Source organism: Ursus maritimus, unplaced genomic scaffold (genome assembly GCF_017311325.1).
Source record: "Ursus maritimus isolate PB19 unplaced genomic scaffold, ASM1731132v1 scaffold_20, whole genome shotgun sequence".
Taxonomy (NCBI): Eukaryota; Metazoa; Chordata; class Mammalia; order Carnivora; family Ursidae; genus Ursus; species Ursus maritimus.
Window position 1 is genome coordinate 17,562,935 of NW_024424453.1, and position 16,720 is coordinate 17,579,654.

Genomic DNA, 16,720 nt, shown 5'->3' on the forward strand with positions numbered 1-16,720 from the left:
TCTTCTTGACTAGGCTTCAATCTTGGCCTACAAAGACTTGAACAAAATCCTAACATAGTTTCTAACAGACCATATCCCTAGGATACCTCTCACCCCCTCCCTATTAAAGTACCTGAGAAAACTCAAGGCTACCAAAAGAACTGTTTATTCTAGCCAAGACCTGAAGATAAGGTCTTCCAGTTTCTATGGGAGAGCAGGAGCCTAACTTCAACAGGCACAGGTTACCAAACGCAAAGGGGTTTCACTGGTCCAATCCCCCGTCCCACTTTTTGTAATTTTTACTTCCCTGACTCACTGAGGCCCCACTCGTTCCCTGCCCAATTCCCTCCTCCTCCCTTTAAATCAACCAGTCAATACTAAACAAAATGAAGTTGAGTTAAAGTCATGCTGAACTCTTTTACCTGTTACAATAGTATATTGCCAATAAAAATATGATCTTACAATTCAAAATTATTTTTAAAGATTTATTTATTTACTTGAGAAAGAGAGTGTGTGTGCACACAGGTGTGCACTGCACACAGGGTGGAAAAACAGAGGGGGAGTGAGAGAGAGACTCTTAAGCAGACTTGTCATTGAACACAGAGCCTGACAGGGGGCTCAATCTCACCAGCCTGAGATCATGACCTGAACCGAAATCAAGAGTCAGATGCTTCGCTGACTGAGCCACCCAGGTGCCCCTGATCCTGCCATTTAAAGTAGTGTCCAGCTTCATTTATCTTTAAAAGTGGGAGCAGGTGGTGGCTATCAGGGAGGTGGGCAGCAATTATAGCTTATAGAATGTGTATCACTTGTACCCAGCCCAGAGCCTCCATAACTCAGATCTTCACACATGTAAGACGGAGACCACAGGCTACTGAGTCAGTTTTTGTTTTCATTTTTTTACAGATTCAAAAGAAATTTTAAGTTCGTGCTTTCAAAAGGAGACACTATTCACTACTCATCCTCACTGTGATGTCCAAGAAACCTAAATAGATGTTTCATGGCAGACACTTAAAAATACCTGGTGAATGAAATTATATCAGAAGAAGTATTTGATACACTTCAATTTCCTTATTTCTTTAGAGCTCTTTATTAACTTTTCAAATTCTAAGATCTAGCTAATACTCTTAATACTCTATAAATTCAGCTTTGAACTTCCCACGACTTTTTCTAGTTCTAGATTCTTTCTCTTTGCAACATACCCTACATACTCAATTGAAACAATTGTTATCTTACCCCCTCCTACAGAGTAATATGTTTATATTGTAAACAGCACAATACTTCAGAACATACATAAATGAAATATAAAATGTACATGAAATAAAAGGTTCCAGGCTCAATTTAAAATCTAAATATAAAGACCATATTTAGAAAAGCAATCTGGAGAACAGATTGTAGGAATCACTTTAGGAATATCTAAGCCCACACTTCATTCTGAGGGTAAACAAAGGATTAGGAGCATGCTAGCCAGGAAGTTGCTGCGGAAAAGACTATTAATGGAATGGATTTGTCAAGTGCAGGATAAAGTAATAAAAACGTAAACCACAACCATAGTGAAATATAGCATTTGCTTTTGCTAGCTTGCCACAAATAACCTTCTATTATTTCACATAGTTAAGGTCTAGCTGAAATACCAAAACCAAATAAGACCTGCTGCACACTTTAAAGGGAATAATGATCACTACAAAGCTGACCCCTGAGCAATTCAAGGGTTAGGAGCACCAACTTTCCACATAGTTGAAAATCCACATAAATTTTGACTCCCTCAAAATGTAACTATTAATAGCCAACTCTTGACCAAAAGTCTTCCCAAATACTCAATCATCACATATTTTATATGTTTATGTATTATATATTGTATTCTTACAATAAGGTAAGTTAGAGAAAATAAAATGTTAAGAAAATCATAAGGAAAATACATTTATAGTGCCATACTGTGAAAAATACATGTATAAGTGGACTTGCACAGTTCAAACCCATCTTGTTTTAAGGTCAACTCTACTATTCAAGTTGTAAGCCTTCTAATATGATTCCCAAGAAATCTTCTGGTTTAATACATTAAGAAAGAAACTGTAAGGGAGAATAAAAATAATGGGAAAATGAAAAAAAAGTTTCTACAATTTTTTCACACAAGACTTAGTTTTGACAAACTGTTCACAAAGTAAGTTAGAAGTGATTTAAAATCAGTTACTACCCAAGTCCACTAAAAAGTGCTGGAAATATCTGAAGCACATACTTCATAGAAAGGTCACATTTTTAACCTGCTCAGGGTAACTTATTGGGTTGCCTTCATTTCTGCCCCTAGATGAACCAAATAATGACAAAACTATCATGAGCTAATAAAGATAAATGCTGAAGTTCACTTCTGATATATGTAGTTGCCATTACGTGGATACATGAATGAATGAAAGATGAATTAAATTATAAATCAATATAACTGCATTTTGTTCAACTACTAGAAACTGATCTTATACATATTAGGGTTCTTGAGAGAAACACAACCAATATTATGTATGTAGACAGAGAGAGAGAGAGAGAGGAAGAGAGTAAGGGAGAGAGAGAGATGTATTCTGAGTTACATGATTATGGAGGCTGAGAAATCCTATTATCTGCTGCCTGCAAGCTGGAGGCCCAGGAAAGCTGGTGATGTAACTCCATCTAAACAGAAAGGCCTGAGAATGAGGGGAGCTGACTGTATAAATCCTAGTCTGAGGGCAGAAAAAAATAAGATGAGATATCCCAGCTCAAGTAATGAGGCAGGAAGAAAATGGAAAATTCCTCTTTCCTTTGTCTTTTGTTCTATTCAAATCCTCAATGGATTGGATGATGCCCACCCACAATGAGGACAATTTACTAAATCCACCAAGTTAACTGCTAGTCTCATCTGGAAACACTCTCACAGACACACTCAGAAGCGTTTAATCTGGGCACCAAGGCTACTTGACACATAAAATTAACCATCACACTTATATTCACACATTTAATGAAAGATATGTGCATGCAAATATTCATTGCAACATTCAGCTCTTCATGTTTAAAAGCTTGCAGAGTTCCCTATGTTAGCAATTTAAGCTCATTGATCATCAACTTAAAATATAATTACAAAAGTCATTGTACTATTTGGGTTTCAATAATGCCTTATTTTTTTTTTGAAAGATAATACATGAAAGTGATAGAAAATAATTCTAAATTCACCAATTTATGAATGGATAAATAAATGTGATATATCTATACAATGAAATATCCAGCAGTAAAAAGAATTAAGTACTGACACATGCTACAAGATGGATGAATCTTAGAATCATAGTAAATGAAAGGAGCTAGTCACAAAGGACTACATATTGCATTACCCCATTTATATGAAAAGTCCAGAATAGGCAAATCTACAGAGACAGAAAGCAGATTAATAATTGCCTAGAACTGGGAGGTGGTGGAAGAGGGGAAAGATTGGGATGAAAGGTAAGGGTGCAGGTTTTTGGTGTGTTTTGTTTTGGGTTTTTTGGCGGTTTATTTGAGGGTATTGAAATGTTCTAAAATTGATTGTGGTGACTGTTGTACAACCCTGAAAATATATTGAAACCAACTGAACTGTGCACTTTAAATGAATGAGTTATATCTCAATAAAGCTGTTAAAAATAGATAAGGGCATAGAGTGTAAAGTATCCCTCCATTCCTAGTGATCGTATAATCACTTCTTTTATAGAATATTCTGGCAAATATATCAGTGTGTACATAAGAACTAATTGACCTATCATTTACCTATGCACATATCTAAGCTTCCTATTCCTTTTTTCTACCTCCTGTTTTTGTTTTGTTTTGTTTTTTGTGGGGTTCTTTTGGGGAGCAGGGATGTTAGCAGCAACAGGGGAGGAGCTGGAAACTATAACAGTAAACATTTATGTTCTTTAATGTCAAACAGTATTTCATCATATATTGAGTCAATATACCTCATAAATAACAGGAAATTATGATCTGTTGTCAAGAAAAAGAAAAAAGGACTCATAAAAATACACTCAAGATGACTTAGATATGGACTAATCAGATAAGGATTGTAAATGTTTTCATAAATATTGTCAAGAACTCAAAGAAAAAGATGGCCATACTAAACAAACACAGGGAATTTCAGCAGAGACATGGAAGATAGAATAAGGAAACAGAATAAGAGGTTCAAGATGGCAACATAAGAAGATCCCGAATGCACTTCTTCCCATGGACAAAACAAATCTACAGCTACATATGGAACAATTTCCCCTGAAAAGAACTGAGAACTAGTTGAACAGCTCCTCCACAACAAAAGATAAAAGGGCTACATCAAGACAGACAGGAGAGGCACACATGTAATCTCGTCAAAACCCACACTAGTCATGGTGAGCCACAAACAAGAGGGATCTTACAAACACCAAACTTCTCCCTGAAGATTGAGGGATTTGTGCTCAAGATCAGGCACCCCAACCCTTGGGACCTGCACTGGAGGGATGAGCCTCCAAAATGTCTGATTTTGAAAATTCACAGGCTTGCATCCAAGAGAACCAGAGTTATATGGAATAGAAATTCTGCTCTTAAAGGGTTCATATGCAGAATCACTCACCCTGGGACCCAGTGCAAAAGCAATAATTTGAAAAGTCTAGACCACATGTGAAGGAAATTCACCAGAAGGCAAAAGCCTATAGGGACTCTCTCTAGGAACAGAATGATGGTGGCCATCTTTTTTACATTTTCCCACTACCTTTTTAGCACCAAGGCTGGTGGGCACCATTTTTGCATTCTAACTCTAAAGAGCTAGTGCTGCCATCAACTGTGGCAGGTAAGCACCCACCCACCCCACATACCAGCTTCCTTGGCTCAAACATACTCCCCACACCACTACCGCTATCACATCAGAGGTGGTGGGCAAGTGCCCTGCCTCCATGTGCCACAGATGCAGCCCCTCCAGAGGTGACAGGTGAGTGCCCCATTCACCCACACCACTTCCATGGCCCCACCAGAAACAGCAGGTAAACACCCTGCCCCTTACACACCCCTCTCCAAGCCAGAGGACACATGCAACCCACACAGGGGATACCCCCTGAGCACCATGCTTTGGTGGAGGGAAGGAATGCATTCCTGGGGCTCAGGGGTCTGAAAAAATCAGAGACAATTTGAGAGATAACCAAGAGCTAAGGCATGGTTAAACAGGAAGTTTCACCTCCCACATAGGGCCACCCCTTTAAAACTGGAAGAGACAGCTGTTTTGCTTAACACATACAAACAAACGTAGAGGCAAAAGCAAAATGAGGAAACAGAGAAATATGTCTCAAATGAAAGAACAAGATAAAACCCTGGGGGGGGGGGGAACAAAATGAAATGGAGATAAGTAATTTACCTGACAAAGAGTTCAAAGTAATGGTCATAAGGATGCTCACTAAACTCAGGAAAAGATATTATGAGCACAGCAAGAACTTCAACAAAGAGAACAAAAGTATAAGAACCAAACAGAAATAACAGAGCCGAAGATTTTTTTTTTTTAATGATTTTTTATTATATTATGTTAGTCACCATACAGTACATCCCCGGTTTCCGATGTAAGGCTCGATGATTCATTAGTTGTGTATAACACCCAGTGCACCATGCAATACGTGCCCTCCTTACTACCCATCACCGGTCTATCCCATTCCCCCACCCCCTTCCCCTCTGAAGTCCTCAGTTTGTTTCTCATAGTCCATAGTCTCTCATGTTTCATTCCCCCTTCTGATTACTCCCCCTTTCTTTATCCCTTTCTTCCCCTACCGATCATCCTAGTTCTTATGTTCCATAGATGAGAGAAATCATATGATAGTTGTCTTTCTCTGCTTGACTTATTTCACTTAGCATTATCTCCTCCAGTGCCGTCCATGTTGTAGCAAATGTTGAGAACTCGTTCTTTCTGATAGCTGAGTAATATTCCATTGTATATATGGACCACAACTTCTTAATCCAGTCATCTGTTGAAGGGCATCTCGGCTCCTTCCACGATTTAGCTATTGTGGACATTGCTGCTATGAACATTGGGGTGCATATGGCCCTTCTCTTCACTACATCTGTATCTTTGGGGTAAATACCCAGTAGTGCAATGGCTGGATCATAGGGTAGAGAGCCGAAGATTTTAATAACTGAAAAATATGCTAAAGGGGTCCAACAGCAGACTAGTTGAAGCAGAAGAATGAATCAGTGATCTGGAAGATGGGGCAGTAGAACTTACCCAAACAAAGCAGCAAAAGTGAAAAAGAATTTTTAAAAATATTATGAATGAATATTAAAGGACTTAGAGGAAAACAAACAGAATAACATTTGCAGCATAGGGATTCCGGAAAAAGAAGAAAGAAAGGGGCAGAACACATATTTTTAAAAAATAATGGATGAAAATTTCCTAAACCTGGGAAAAGAAATGGACATATAGATCCAGGAATCCCAGAAAATTCCAGACAATGAACCCAAAGAGACCCACACCAAGACACATAACTAAAATGTCAAAAGTTAAAGGTAACCCCTCCCCAGCCCCTAAGGGCCAGCGGGCTGCTGGGAGGCAGGGAGGGGAAGGCTGGGCCAGCTGGAGGGTGGGCCATGATGCCAAACTTCTGCACTGCCCCCAACTGCAGGAGGAAGAGCATGCAGTTGGACGTGGCCTTCTTCAGGTTCCCGCGGGATCTAGCCAAATGCCAGAAGTGGGTGGAGAATTGTAAGACAGCAGACTTAGAAGATAAAACACCTAATCCACTAAATAAACATTATCAATTATTTGCCAAACACTTTGATACCTCTACGATCTGTAAACTATACATTTTGTCGAGGCATCAGAAAACTAAAGAGTGATTGGGTTATTTTATTTCTCAAAATTAACTGAAGCAGATACTTGTGAAGTCATTGGGAGAGTCCTTATAGGACAGTTCTTCAAGATAATGCAATACCACAATATTTGATCTTACCAGTCATTTGAACAATCCACGTAGAAGACACAGAAAATGAATAAAAGAATTGAGTGAAGATGAAATCAGGACTCTGAAACAAACAAAAAAAAATTGATGAATACAAATATTAGATGGAATAACTATATAGCTGGTCAAGCTTTTGTACTCTGTAGTGCAGTAACAGATTTTGATTTCATCATTACCATTGCTGTTCTTAAAAATGTTCTATCTTTTACAAGAGCCTTTGGGAAAATTCTCCAAGGGCAAACCTCTGATGTTTTCTTTGCAGCCAGTGGCTTGACTGCAGTGCTGCATTCACTAAATGAAGTGATAGAAAACATCGAAGTTTATCGTGAATTTTGGTTTGAAGAAGCCACAAATTTAGCAACTAAACTTGATATTCAGATGAAACTCCCTGGGAAATTCTGCAGAGCCCAGCAAGGTAACCTGGAATCTCAGCTTACCACTGAGAGTTAGTATAAAGAAACTCTAAGTGTTCCAATAGTGGAACAGATTATTCAGGAACTGAAACATATATTCTCAGAACAGCACCTCAAAGCTCTTAAATGTTTATCTTACTCTCTGTAATGGGACAGCTCAAATCTAATACATCGGAGGAGGACCATGCTGACACGTACAGAAGTGACTTGCCCAATCCCAACACACTCTCAGCTGAGCTGCACTGTTGGAGAATCAAGTGGAAACACAGAGGGAAAGATATAGAGCTTCCATCCAAGATTTATGAAACCCTGTATTTACCAGACATCAATTTTCCCAATGTTTATGCATTGCTGAAAGTCCTATGTATTCTTCCTGTGATGAAGGTTGAGAATGAACACTATGAAAATGAGCAAAAGTGTCTCAAAGCATACCTGAGGAACACTTTGACAGACCAAAGGTTAAGTAACTTGGCTTTGCTTAACATGAATTTTGATGCAAAACATAATCTGGATATAATGGTGGACACATATATCAAACTCTATACAACTAAGTCAGAGCTTCCTACAGATAACTCAGAAACCATTGAAAGCACCTAAGAGACTTTTAAAGTAGGCTTTCTCTTATGCTTGATATTTGGAAAAATCTGAAAGAAATTTGAAAACATCTATAGAAAAGTTGTCAGGTGTATGTAGGTCACTTAATCATTAAATATCTTGACCTATCGACCTCTCATTGAGTACATAAGCCATTGATAATCTGCCTACTTAAATGGCCCTTGTTTAAACTCTCATGCTTTGGAGACACACCTATTCTTCCAGAAGATAGCACTGAAAGTGCCACATTACACTTCTACGGGATCTCTACTAATGGCATTTGGGAACTGTTTTAGTTAAGTCATTTTAGACATAACATTTATTCTCACTAAATCCAATTGTCAGTTGTTGAGTTATCGGTTCTTAGAAGATATAGATTTTGGGGGCGCCTGGGTGGCACAGCGGTTAAGCATCTGCCTTCGGCTCAGGGCGTGATCCCGGCGTTATGGGATCGGGCCCCACATCAGGCTCCTCCACTATGAGCCTGCTTCTTCCTCTCCCACTCCCCCTGCTTGTGTTCCCTCTCTCACTGGCTGTCTCTATCTCTGTGAAATAAATAAATAAAATCTTTAAAAAAAAAAAAAAAGAAGATGTAGATTTTGAAGAGGTGTAGGAGGAAAGAATACACTTTATAAAATGTTACAATGAAGCTCACGAGTGACCTTTGAATAGTAGGAGTGTTAGTATGTTAAAAATCTGTAATGGACAGTTAAGGGAATTACCAGACAGATGGAGAGAGAGAGAGAAATGTGTTAGCTTGCTAAGTAAGGATTGCAGTGTAGATTTTGTCTTTATCAAATGAACTTAAAGGAACAAGTTACAGTTAAAGTTTGAATGGGAGAGACTACCATTGTTATTCCACATTGGGTTGTTTCTGTTTACATTCCTTTGTTGAGCCTACATCTTCATAAGCTGGTTAGCAGGTATATGTTGAACACCTCTGTTCATGGTCAAGACAGGATCAGAGGCCATGGATACTGACAACTGATTTGTCTGTTTTCCTCTTTTTCCATGATTATATCTACTGCTTTGTCTTGATTTATAAACAAAACCTGGAAAACCTACAAAAATAAGTGTTTTGTGGTTTATCTAGGAATAACACAGAAAATATTGCTGTTATTTTTTGGAGAAGAAAATCAATTTTGTATAGTTTATTTAAACTTAAATAAAATGTGAATTTTGTTTTTTAAAAAAAGTTAAAGATAAAAAGAGAACCTTAAAAGCAACAACAAGAACAAAAAAATAACTTGTTACATATAAGGGAACCCCCATAAGATCATCAGCAGATTTCTTAGCAGAAACTTTGCAGGCTAGAATAAAGTGGCATGATATTCAAAATACTAAAAGGAAAAACAAAACAAAACAAACAAACAAACAAAAACACAACAAAAACCTTCCAAACAAGAATATTCTGCCTAGCAAGATTATCGTTACAAAGCTGGGGGAAAAAAAAGTTTTTTGGACAAATACACAATAAAGGAGTTCACCAACAAAAAAACCAGCCCTACAAAAAAAAAAATGTTAAAGGGACTGCTTTAAGCTGAAAAGACAGGGTAGTAATTAGCAACAAGAAAATATATGTGAGCAAAAAACTCACTGGTAAAGATAAATATATAATAAAGGAAGTGGATTAATCATTTTTAAAGCTAGTATGAAAGTTAAAAAGACAAAAGTAGTACAAATAATTATATCTACAATAATTTGTTAAGGGACGCACAAAATAAAGAGGTAAAATGTGACATCAAAACCATATGTAACCATAAAACAAATACCTATTAAAAATACAGAAAGAAAAAAAATACAAAAAAGGACAGTAAGAAAAAGAACCTAAGCACAATACTAACAAAATTGATCATTAAAGCAGAATAGAAAGTCCAGAAATCAACCCAAGCATATATGGTCAATTAATTTATAACAAAGAAGCAAGAATATACTATGGGGAAGAGATAGTCTCTCCAATAAATGGTGTAGGGAAAACTGGACATCCACATGCAATAGAATGAAACTAGATCACTATCTTACACCATACACAAAAAATAACTCAGAATGGCTTAAAGAATATAAAACCAGAAACCATAAAACTCCTGGAAGAAAATATCTCTTAACATCTCTCTTGGTGGTGGTGGTGGTCGTGGTGGTGGTGCTGGGGTGTGTGTGGTGTGTGGGGTGTGTGTGTGTGTGTGTGTGTGTGTGTGTGCTCAGTAAGTCAACTTACTGAATGGGAGAAGATATTTACAAATCATATAACTGTTAAGGGGTTAATATCCAAAATATATAAAGAAGTTATACAACTCAATAACAACAACTCCAATTACAAAATGAACAGAGAATCTAAATTGACATTTTCCCACCAAAGACATACAGATGGCCAACAGGTGCATGGAAAGATGCTCATCACTAATCATCACAGAAATGCAAATCAATGCACACTGTGATATCACCTCACACCTGTCAGAATGGCCATCATCAAAAAACAAGAAATAACAAGTGTTGGCAAGGATATGGAGAAAAGGGAACCCTTGTGCACCGTTGGTGGGACTGTAAATTGGTACAGCCACAATGAAAAACAGTAAGGAGTTTCCTCAAAAAATTAAAAATAGAACTACTGCACAATCCAACAATTCCACTTCTGAGCATCTATCTGAAGAAAACCAAAACACTACTTTGAAAAGATATATGCACCCCATGTTCTTTGCACCATTACTTAAAATAAGCAAGCTATGGAAACAACCTAAGTGTCCACTGATAGATGAATGGATAAAGAAGATGTAGTATATATTCACAATGGGAAATTATTCAGCCATATAGAAAATGAATTCTTGCCATTTGTAACAACATGGATAGATCTTGTGGGTATTATGATAAGCGAAATAAGTCAGAGAAACACAAATAACATATGGTTTCATTTATACACGGAATCTAAAAGAAGAAAATAAATGAACAAACAAAACAAAGAAAAACATAGATGCAAAAAACAGATTGGTGTTTGCCAGAGGCAAGGGGTTGGGAAGTGGGCTCAATGGGTGAAAGGGATCAAGAGGTACAAACTTCTAGTTATAAAATAAATAAGTCCTGCATATGTAATACAAATCATATTGTATTACAAATTAGGGGAGTGGGGGGGGGAGGACCAAATAGAAATATTAGAACTGAAAATGTTAACATCTAAAATGGAAAAAATCACTGGACAGGCTGAATAGATTAATTTAAAGGCCAATAACTTAAAGAGACAGCCATAGAAATTAACCAATTCTAAGAAAAGAGTAAAAGAATAAAAACACAAACAAAACTCAGTGATCTGTTGGGCAATATCTAGAGTTCCAGCATATATTCAGTAGGATTCCTAGATATAAGGGGTGGAGGGTACTGGAGAAGAGAAGAAATTTCAAAGAAAAATGGCTGAAATATAATCAAATTTGGGGGGAAATGTGAACTGACATATCCATGAAACTCAGAGAATCCCAAGCTGGAAAAATACAAAGAAAACCAAATAGTATAGAGTAAGTGCAGAAAACCAAAGATAAAAAGATATCTTAAAAGCAATGAGAGCTTACTGCCATGAGACAAAAATGGAGATACCAGGTATATCTTTAACATGTTAGGATTTAAAACCAAATATTGCCAATCCACAATTCTATATTTAGTAAAGACGACTTTTAAAAGTGAAGGCAAAATAAATATATTTTCAGATTAATGGAAGCTGAAAGAATTTATTGCCAGCAAATCTCCACTTTAAGATATCCAAAACAAAACTCTTCGCCCTGATGGGAAGTGACACTATATAAAACTCAAATGTCCAAGAAAGAATGAAGTCACGTGGAATTGTGCACAGAGGGGTAAATATAAAAGTTATCTTTTTTTCCTTGTCTTAATATCTATAAAAAACAATTAACTCTGTAAGCCAAAATTTATTTTATTTAAATTCAATTAGCCAACAAATAATACATTAGTTTCAGATGTAGTGTTCAACAATTCATCAGTTGCCAATGACACCCAGTGCTCATCACATCACATGCCCTCCTTAATGACCATCACCCAGTTACCCCATCACCCCATCCACTTCCCCTTCACCAATCTTCAGTTTGTTTCCCGTAGTTAAGAGTATCTCATGGTTTCTCTCCCTCTCTGATTTCTTTCCATTCAGTTTTCCCTCCCCTTATGATCCTCTACAGTTTTTTATATTCCACTTATGAGTGAAACCATACGATAATTATCTTTCTCTGACTTATTTCACTTAGCATAATACCCTCCTATTCCATCCACACTGATGAAAATGCTAAGTATTCATCCTTTCTGATGGCTGAGTACTATTCCACTGTATATATATATATACACATCTTCTTTACCCATTCATCTGTTGAAGGACATCTCAACTCCTTCCACAGTTTGGCTATTGTGGACATTGTTGCTATAAACATTGGGGTGCAGGTGCTCCTTCATTTCACCACATCTGTATCTTTGGGGTAAATGCCTAGTAGTGCAATTGCTGGGTTGTAGGGTAGTTCTATTTTCAAGAACTTTTGAGAAACCTCCATACTGTTTTTCAGAGTGGCTGTACCAGTTTGAGAAACCTCCATACTGTTTTGAGAAACCTCCATACTGTTTTTCAGAGTGGCTGTACCAGTTTGAGAAACCTCCATACTGTTTTGAGAAACCTCCATACTGTTTTTCAGAGTGGCTGTACCAGTTTGAGAAACCTCCATACTGTTTTGAGAAACCTCCATACTGTTTTTCAGAGTGGCTGTACCAGTTTGAGAAACCTCCATACTGTTTTGAGAAACCTCCATACTGTTTTTCAGAGTGGCTGTACCAGTTTGAGAAACCTCCATACTGTTTTGAGAAACCTCCATACTGTTTTTCAGAGTGGCTGTACCAGTTTTGCCTTTGGAGATGTGTCTAGCAAGAAGTTGCTGTGGCTGAGGTCATAGAGGTTGCTGCCTGTGTTCTCCTCTAGGATTTTGATGGATTCCTGTCTCACATTTAGGCCTTTCATCCATTTTGAGTCTATTTTTGTGTATGGTATAAGGCAATGGTCCAGTTTCATTTTTCTGCCCAAGGCTGTCCAATTTTCCCAACACCATTTGTTGAAGAGACTGTCTTTTTTCCATTGGGTATTCTTTCCTGCTTTGTCGATGATTAGTTGACCATAGAGTTGAGGGTCCATTTCTGGGTTCTCTACTCTGTTTCACTGATCTATGTGTCTGTTTTTGTGCAAGTACCATACTGTCTTGATGATTACAGCTTTGTAATACAGACTGAAGTCTGGAATTGTGATGCCTCTGGCTTTGGTTTTCTTTTTCAACATTCCTTTGGCTATTTGGGGTCTTTTCTGGTTCGATACAAATTTTAGAATTGTTACAGCTCTGTGAAAAATGTTGATGGTATTATAATAGAGATTGTTTTGAATGTGTAGATTGCTCTGGGCAGTATATACATTTTAACAATATTTATTTTTCCAATCCATGAGCATGGAATGTTTTTCAATCTCTTTGCATCTTCCTCAATTTCTTTCCTAAGTGTTCTGTAGTTTTTAGAGTACTGATCCTTTATCTCTTTGGTTAGGTTTATTCATAGGTCTCTTATGGTTTTTGGTGCAATTGTAAATGGAATCAATTCCTTAATTTCTTTCTTTAATCACATTGTTAATGTATAGAAATGCAACTGATTTCTGTGCATTGATTTTTTATCCTGCCACATTCCTGAAATGCGGTATGAGTTCTAGCCATTTTGGAGTGGAGTCTTTTGGGTTTTCCACATAAAGCATCATGTCATCTGCAAAGAGTGAGAGTTTGACTTCTTCTTTGCCAGTTTGAACGCCTTTTATTTCTTTTTGTTGTCTGATTGCTGAGGCTAGGACTTCTAGTACTATGTTGAACAGCAGTGAAAAGTGGGCATCCCTGTCATGTTCCTGACCTTAGGAGAAAGCTATCAGTTTTCCCCCTATAGAGAATGATATTTGCTGTGGGCTTTTCAGAGACGGCTTTTTATGATATTGAGGTTTGTTCCCTCTCTCCCTACACTGTGGAGAGTTTTAATCAAGAAAGGATGCTGTATTTTGTCAAATTGTAAGCCAAAATTTTAACAATGTATATTGAGTTCATATCTTATAAACTTGTGAATGGATTGCATGTACTGTTGCAAATTTCTTAATTTTGTACTAAATTATATAATATTAACTTCAAGTGGATTGGGGCAACATAAAAGCAATCAGTTAAAAATAATAACAAATAGGAAAAGATGTAGCTAAAAAGCATCAAGACTCTATTGCACTAAAAAAATTAAAAAATAAAAAAAACAAGAAAATATTTTTTAAAAAGTAGTGCAGTTGTTATCACTTAACTTATTCAAGTTGGAACATCATTGAATCATGTCTTTAAGACCTGAGTTTGGATCACCATAGCTTTAGTGGTTATTTCTTAGTTTTATACTTTAACACGTTATTTCTACAGTTCTGACATATCCTGTGCTAATAATATATATATTAGGATTTTTAAAAATTTTCACACACATACTAACAAATAGCATGGAAAGTAAAATGGAAAATTCCAGAATTCCACTTCCATATGCCTTCGCCTATCCAAACTTCTCCCATAGTGGAGCACTGCCAAGTACTCTTCAGAGTTAATCTAATTTATTTCTGCTCAGTTCTGACTTTATATATATATATATATAATGTCAGGGACCTTTTTAGTCTCCCCCAGCTCCAGTCAGAGGATAGTGCTTCTCCCCATAGACCACCCCAAAGCTGAATCCCAGGAGTCTGGGGGGTGGAGGGGGGAAAGCATTTGTGCTCAACAACGGTAATTAACAAATGGCAGTTTTCCCCCCAGTGTCCGAAAACACAGGCTCCCCTCCCCACTCCGGAGTCCCCGCCTTCCCGCCTCCAAAATCATATTGGCCTCTTACAACTCTGTGAGGAAAAAAGCCAGAATGCCTGGGCCTGCGCCTGAGTGCTTCCTGCTAGCATTGCATTGCCAAGGCCAATTCTCCAAGCCAAAGGTCTGGGGGGGTGGGAGCAGACGCAAATTAACCGGGCTCTTGGGAAAGAGTGGTTTCTTTTCCTTTCCGCGCACAGTAATCCCTGTCAGCAAAACTCCTCAAAAACTTGCGTCTCCCATTAGAGGCAACCGTCGACAGGCCCTTACCTTTCTCTTCACCTCACACTACAGCTGTGACAACTTCTCTCTCCGTGTCCCCCTCCCCCTCCTTTTCTATGTGGACGCCCACACCAGGGGGCACCCCGCGCTCCGGGGACAACCGACCCTCGGCGGCAGAGCGCCAAGCACCAGGCGCAGGGGGCGGGGTCCAAGGCCAGCGCGACCGCGCGCCCTGGGGGCGGGTCCGGGCGAGCCGGGACCACGCCCCTGAGCCCCGCACCGCCCCCTCCCCTCCGGGCTCTAGTTTGTTTTTAATTTGAAAAGTCCTCCTCTTCCTTCTCTCTTTCCTCGCCCCTCCTCTTTACTCCGCTCCGCGGGGAAAGTTAGACCCCGGGCCTGGCGTCACGGGTACGGAGAGGACAGCGGGCCGGGCGGTGAGTGGGGCCGGACGGCGGGCGAGGAGCGGGGTCCGGGAGGCGCGGACGCGGAGCTGCCTGATGAGAGGAGGCCGGGAGCTGGCGGACGCGGGGACGCGCGGCGCTCTAAGCTGGCACTCGCCCGCCCGCTGTGCCGCGCGCTGCATCCTCAGGTGGTGCGGCAGTTTCAGGGCTCCCGGCGCGCCTCTGCAGGAGACTCAGTAGGACTAGTGGAGGGGTGTGTGCTCTGGGAGAACTGGCTGTGCTTCCCGGCCTTCCCTGCCCCGCTTCCTAGCGCCTCCTGCGGGAAGAAGGCGCGTTGCCGGGGCTGCTCTGCTCTGAGTGTCGCGCCGGAGGGTTTCTACCTGACCAGACTCCTGCATGTCATAATGAAAGTTTAACTTTATAGTTCTTATTCTTCAGAATTAAGGAGAGATGATAAAAACAAAAGTAGCTAAAATTTGGCTACACGAAATAAAATACTGCATGGGGAATTCCAATAAGACCAATGACGCATTTCAAAAATATTTCAACATATAATAAAGTTCTAACCTTGGATAAAGAACGCAGATTGAAAAGAAAAACTAATAGACACAAATGGACAAATGGCAGTTTGTAAAAAAGGAGATAAATGTGACTTTAAAACAAAAAATAACCTCGTCAACGAAAAATAAAACTACAAGTTTTCTTTGACTATGAGATTTAACACTGACAAAATTTTGATAAAAACTCTGTTGGGAAGTGTATACATTATTGCCAGGAGTGCAAAATAATTTTTCTTTTTTGTTATGTAATTCGACTATAGCTATCAAAACAAACAGCATGAGACTTTGATCCAGCTGTTCTACTTCCAGGAGTACATCCTGCAGAAATAAATAACCCTGTATTTATTTGCACATTTTTTGAATAACAGAAATTTGGAAGAATTTAAATTCCATTAACTCGCCAGTTGAAGAAAATCTATTGCAGTCATTAAAAAGAACAAGGTTTATATCGATTGAAATGTAATCAATAAGAAGACTTTAGTAAGTTTAAAAACAGATACACAAACTCATATGGAAGACTGTCATTTGTATTATAAGATGCTATAGATAATGTTTGTGTCCATTCAGAATTAGTATGTTGAGGCCTAATGCCCAGTGTGATAGTGTTCGGTAGTGGAACCTTTGGGAGATGCTGAGTTCATGAGGATGGTACCGTCATGAATGGGATTAGTGCCCCTACGGAAGAGGCCAGAGAAAGATCCTTTGCCCCTTCCACTATGTGAGGTT

General features: G+C 38.7%; 1 long non-coding RNA gene and 1 pseudogene across 3 annotated transcripts in view; both read left to right on the plus strand.

The window, feature by feature from the left end:
• Positions 1–7,016: 7,016 nt before the first annotated feature.
• LOC103681508 lies at positions 7,017–8,385 on the plus strand (annotated as a pseudogene).
• Positions 8,386–15,302: 6,917 nt separating this feature from the next.
• LOC103678262 overlaps positions 15,303–16,720 on the plus strand; it is a 76,244-nt gene continuing 74,826 nt past the window's right edge. For all 3 annotated transcript variants that reach the window (XR_005836550.1, XR_005836551.1, XR_005836552.1), the window contains exon 1: positions 15,303–15,467. This is a non-coding gene — a long non-coding RNA (uncharacterized LOC103678262). The remainder of the gene's footprint in view (positions 15,468–16,720) is intronic.